General features: G+C 36.9%; 2 protein-coding genes across 5 annotated transcripts in view; one reads left to right on the top strand and one right to left on the bottom strand.

The window, feature by feature from the left end:
• The window catches only part of EPB41L2 (erythrocyte membrane protein band 4.1 like 2), a 382,553-nt gene that overhangs the window by 64,329 nt on the left and 312,224 nt on the right, over positions 1 to 6,000 (top strand). The window lies entirely within an intron of this gene.
• AKAP7 (A-kinase anchoring protein 7) overlaps positions 1 to 6,000 on the bottom strand; it is a 143,007-nt gene that overhangs the window by 53,170 nt on the left and 83,837 nt on the right. The gene's annotated exons all lie outside the window — the stretch shown is intronic.

Below are 6,000 nucleotides of genomic sequence, written 5' to 3'. Positions count from 1 at the left end.
AAAAAAAAAAAGATTAATAGCTGATACACCAGTTAAAATACAGTGAGCTCTCAGTAAGATTAATTTTCTCAGTTACTTAATCTGAGGCTTCCTCTAACTCAAGCAAATGTACAGAAATAAGCTGAGAGTTCCAATTATCAGTTGCTTTTTATTTTTACTAAGGGCATGTAATAATGAAATTTCAAACACTTTCTTTTTATAAGACATGTTTCACCAAAGAAACATTTAAGAGGAGGACAGTTAGATTACGAAAAGGAACAACATGGGCATCTGAGTAATTTTAACACATCAAAGGTTCTACTATTTCAAGAGCATTCTGCTTTCTAGGCAGGATGACACAGTCCCAGTTGAATCTGGACAGTCTTGGCTTTCTTTTTTTTTTCTTTTATCCCAGCCTAGTATACTCACAAGGGTACATTTAAATGATAAATTACATGGTCAGTCAATTTCTGTGTCAGAAAGTAAATAATTAAATACTCTGTACTCAGCAATTACTAATTTACTTGATAATTTTGAACAGAGGAAATTTCCAACTGCTAAAGTTTTAAAGTGAAAAAAAATGTACAGTTTTCTCAGATGATAAACTGTGTTTTCACTTCTCCCTCTCCTAACATGCTCGAAATAGATTCATCTTAATTGGTCTAAGCAGAGATGAAATTTTCTTAATCGTCTTCCCTGTCAGCCTGTGCAAAAGAAAACAAGACAAACTTTTTGGTCCTGCCCACCACAAAAGAGGCATTCTATATTATAGAACATCAATTTCACATAATAATGATTTTTAAATGTGTCATTCATATAGATATGCTACTGTCAGTCTGGGGTATTTTTGCACTTCTTACATTTTTACCACAGAAAGCTTAAATGGAAATTAACTGTGCAGCCATCAAAATTAATTTGTTGGAAGAAAAGGCTGGAAATATTGATCAAAATTAAGTTTGGAGAGGGGTGCCTGGATGGCTCAGTCCATCAGGTGTCCAACTCTTTATTTTGGCTCAGATTATGATCTCAGGGTCGTGAGATGAAGCCCCATGTCAGGCTCCACCTGCACTGAGTGTGGAGCCTGATTAAGATTCTCTCTCTCTCTCTCTCCCTCTCCCTCTGCCTCTCCTCCCCCCACCCCTGTTCATGCTTGCATGTCCTCTCTCTCTCTATATATATATATATACATATATATATATATACATAATTAAGCTTGGAGAGTTGTCTGAGGATTAAATCTTTTCATGGTTTTCTTGGACCATGAACTGAAGCAGCAATTTGTAAATATTTTGGTTTTAGGACCACTTTACACTCTTAAAAATTACTATCTTACTATCTTTCTCCCCACTCAAAGAGCTTTGGCTTATGTGGGTTATTATTTATCAGTATCTATTATGTTCAAAATTAAAACAGAATTTTCTGAAAATTTATTAATTCATTTTAAAATATCATAAACCCTTATGATAAGTAATAAAATATTATCATTAAGAACATTTTTATGAAAAACAACTATATTTTAATTAAAAGTTTTATAGTGAGAAGAATGGCATTAATTTACATTTTTGCAATTTTCTTTAATGTCTGGAATAATCAAAGACCGCTTTATCCTCATCTCTGATTCTGCATTCAATCTGTTGCAATATATGGTTTCATCTGCAGCCTAAGAAAAATCCAGCCTCACATAGATACAAATTTATTTTTGAGGTTTTATTTATTTATTTGACAGAGAAAGACAAAGCAAGAGAAGAAACACAAGCAGGGAGAGTGGGAGAGGGAGAAGCAGGCTTCCCGCTGAGCAGGGAGCCCGATGCAAGGCTCAATCTCAGGACCTGGGATCATGACCTGAGCCGAAGGCAGATGCTTAATGACTGAGCCACCCAGGTACCCCTAGATACAAATTTTTAAAAGGGGGGAGAATAATAGCCTTTTCAGATAATTGTGGATATTCTTCTATAATGTCAGATGCCCCTCATGTGACAAGTGTATTTTAAAGAAAATGCCGGCCAAATACCCAAATGTGAAAATGACAGCTTGCAAGTCATTTTTTCAAGAAAAAATGACGTTCCAGAAAAGAAAGTGGCTACTTTAGCTGGTAGCTTAAACAATGACACAAGTGCTTTTCCCCCTCTTCTATATGCAGAAGTGCTTTATGCACACTTCTCATTTTCATTAACAAAATACTAAAAAAGACACATACAGAGACAAGTCAAATACAACTAACAGATTTTACTACTCAGCAAGAACATTCTTACATGAAATTGGCTTTTTTTTTTTTAAATATTTTTAATTGCAACTGCCTTGACTCATATTGGCCACATACACCATTGCTTTTGCACTGTTACTATTAATGTTAACTCAGTGGAAAAGGCAAATGTCTTAGCATTTGCATCATAAAAATAGTTTTGCCCTCACAGACCCTAAAATTACCCCAGAGACCACCAGGGATCCATGGACCAAACTCTGAGAACTAGTAAACTAAAGTCTGTTTTAAAAGAATTTAAAATCCAGGGGTGCCTGGGTAGCTCAGTCGGTTAGGCATCTGACTCTTGATTTCGGCTCAGGTCATGATCTCAGGGTTGTGAGATCGAGCCCTATGTCAGGCTCTGCGCTCAGCAGGGAGTCTGCTTGAGATTCTTTCTCTCCCTCTCCCTCTGCCCCTCCCCCCTCGCTTGTGCGCACGCTCTCTCTCTCTCTCAAATAAATAAATTTAAAAAAAAGAATTTAAAACCCAACTGAAGTGTAGCCCTATAAATTATTAGGATATTGAATCATTCTTAGATAAGCACAGTGAAGCACATTTTTCTACAGCAAAAAGTAAATGGTTCACATGAGAAAAGTAAACATTCAAGCACGTATCTATTGCCAATATCCCTTCCCACGAAGTAGACCTTCAAGAGAACATATGTCATTTAAGCAAAACAAATATTTTCAAATTAAACATTTTAAAAATTTGTTATTTATCATTGATCTAAGTTTCAGATTTAAGGATTCTAGAAAGCTCTAAGATTTTTGTCCTAGTTATGGCTTTCACCCAAGGAAGAAAAACTGTTGACTTCCTTCTCCCTCCATCCCTTCTTGCTACAACAACCAAGGGGTCAATTACATTGACAGTATTATCTTCCATAAAGAAGATCCTCATGCCTACATACTAAACCAGGCAAAATCCAGAAGTGGACAACTCAGTGCATTGGAAGCTCTGTTTGGTCTCTAAGGGGAAAGGAGCACTGAAGCTTAAGCACCAAACTCAGAGCCGAGGGTTTCCCCTGATGTACCCCAAAAAGTCTTTTCCTACTGGCTGAACCACCACCTAGAAACTACTAGAAATCCCTCTGTGGACCAAGTCAAACTTTTTAAGACTGACAGGATTGTTTAAGCTGTCCAGGTTTCTAAAGGGTGTTCTCAAAAAAGGCACATTTGGACAGAATAAATTCATTGACTCACATCACTTAGAATTCTCATAGTGTTTCATCCCATAAAGTCTGAGTCTGGTATCTCTCTGTTCTGATCTTTTGCACATTGGATACAGACTGAACTGACTACAGCTGTGTCAATTCTAATTTATCTAACCATGACCCTTTTTGTCTTCTATAACCCTATCTGTGCACACCTGTATGCTTCTATTTGAGCCAACAGTTGGCCCAACCCTAACCCCTTCACTGCCTGTGTTATAGTCTGAAATTAATTCAAAGTCTTATCTTCAGGATCCAATTCTGTGTTGTTATGTGAAGTATTAAACTTCACCCCCTTTTATCCTACACCTATCTACTCAGTCTTTTTTATTACATACCCACTGCCTCAGTATGTGTGACTGTGTGCATCTCCTTTCCTACTCCTTCACCCACTCCTCATAAAAACAACCTAGCAAGCTCCTTGTCATACCTTCGTCAGCTAACTAGACGGTAGGTTCAGTCATTACAGTTTTTGTAATGTGCCTCCTATCACTAATATTGCCTCCAGCCTGCTTCCCTCCCCCATAAATCCAATCTGCTGCTCCCAGATGGGGTCCTTTCCCCGCTCTCCATCTGCCCACTCAGTCTCATCCTATTCTTTGAGCTCTGCCTCTCCTCACCAGCACATTCTTCTAGGAGGTAAAATCATAAGCTTCTTCCACTACATCCTAACAAAGCCCACTATTGCTATGGGCAAACCCCCATTTGTCTAGTCCTCCTTCTTCTCCATTTCTCATTGCCAGTGACTATCACTCTTAAGGACTATGTCTTACACTTCTCTGTAGCTCATGATACTGAAGAGAGACGCACATACATTGTACACACTTAATAACATTCTTTAGATTAATGATGAATAATTATTATTAAGTCAAAAAATAGCTGAGGTTCCTAGAAAATTATGGCTTCCACCTCTACTTGCAAAAATTATAAAGAAATATGCTGGCCTGCAAAAACAAAAAAATACCTCTAGACCTTTCCAAATTCCTCATTGCCTCTTCTAAGATATGTCTGACAGCTGAAAGTAAACTAGTCTTTGCAAGCATTAAATTGCTCATCAATCTTACAAAGGGTGTCATTTAGTCAATTACCTTCCCTAAGGAAATATAAATGGAATATAGCTGCCTGAGAAAAATTAATTCACCCAACTCCTGTAAGTAGCTCACTGAGAACAGCTTCCACCACTCCAGGATATCTGAGCCATATTTCATTCCTAGTTTCACCAGAAAAAAGTGTTTTTTTACCTTTTTTTTCTTTTTGGATTTGAATTTTAGCTGACTATTGCGGTTAGGTTTGTAAGGAGTTGCAGCCCAATATTAAGCAGGCATAATATCACCTAAAGTTTGGAATATGAGAGAACTAAGATGTAGAACCTTTTCTTGTATCTGAAAATATGAATGTTGCCTGCATATCCTATCAAACTCTCCTAACACTCAACTCAGATCGAGGTATATGATGGTTGAAGAGGGAGAGGAAAATGCTCAGCATGGAAATATAAAGTAGGCACAGGGAATAGCAGTAACTGGCAGGGGAAATCCAAATTCAGATGCTTTCCGGAACCAAGCACATGGTGTGAACATGCTCAGCAAATTTATGGTAAGAACAACAGAGTAAGGGGGATGATAAAAGGCAGCTACTTCTAAGGTCAGTGTGCCAACTACTCCATCCAGAAAATTGTTACCATGCAAGAATGTAGAACCAGTGTCACATTTTCTGATTGTTCAGAAGGCAGCAGGAACCCAGATTTTTTACATAAAATTACCCCAATGTTGGCAAGTTATTAAAATTAGAAGAAAAAAAAAACACAACAAAACTCTGTGCCAGTGAAATACAAAATGAAAGGCTGCTAATTTATGATCTCTGGAACAGAGCTGGGGTATAAAAAAATATCATAAAAATACATTCCTAAAACTAAATCCCTACTTCACACTCACTTTTAGTAACCGGATTTCTGTATTAATCCTCTGGGTCTGAGTACTTATATTAATGATCAGATCAGGTAGGTTAAAAGCTCAACTGCAAAAGCAACAACAACAACAAAACTGGAAGAAAATATAAATGAATATGCATCAAATCTTTGATTTGGGGATGACTCTTAACTATAATAATTAACGAAATCACAGAAGAATTTTTCATCTATAATTTAACAAAACTTAAAAGCAATTATTGTGAAAAATGCCTTGTGACCAAAATTAAATGTAAAATAAAACCTGGAAAATATTTGAGCCAATATAGTAAAGGGCTAATTGTCTTTACTATAAAAAAACAAAACAAAACAAACAAAACCTTCACAAGTTGATAAAAGACACAAAAAGAACAGATTCTAGCTTCTTATGGACAAGGATGGTTTGCTATTGTCAGCTGCCCAGTTCAAAGCAGTGTTCCCGGTGAGACATCTGCCAAACCACACAAGTTCAACACAATGAGTGCTCAAAAACCTAAAAAGCCCCAGAGGAAAAGGAGTGCCACAGAAGATCCAACAAATAGAAGAATTCACACCCAAGGAACTAGAGATTTTAAAAATATGAAAAGTCCTGTTTGGAAAAATGTCTATTTAGCTCTTCTACTCATTTTA

This window comes from Leptonychotes weddellii, chromosome 8 (genome assembly GCF_054177405.1).
Source record: "Leptonychotes weddellii isolate Sample4059 chromosome 8, ASM5417740v2, whole genome shotgun sequence".
Lineage (NCBI taxonomy): Eukaryota > Metazoa > Chordata > Mammalia > Carnivora > Phocidae > Leptonychotes > Leptonychotes weddellii.
This window is presented reverse-complemented; position numbering and strand designations above follow the sequence as displayed.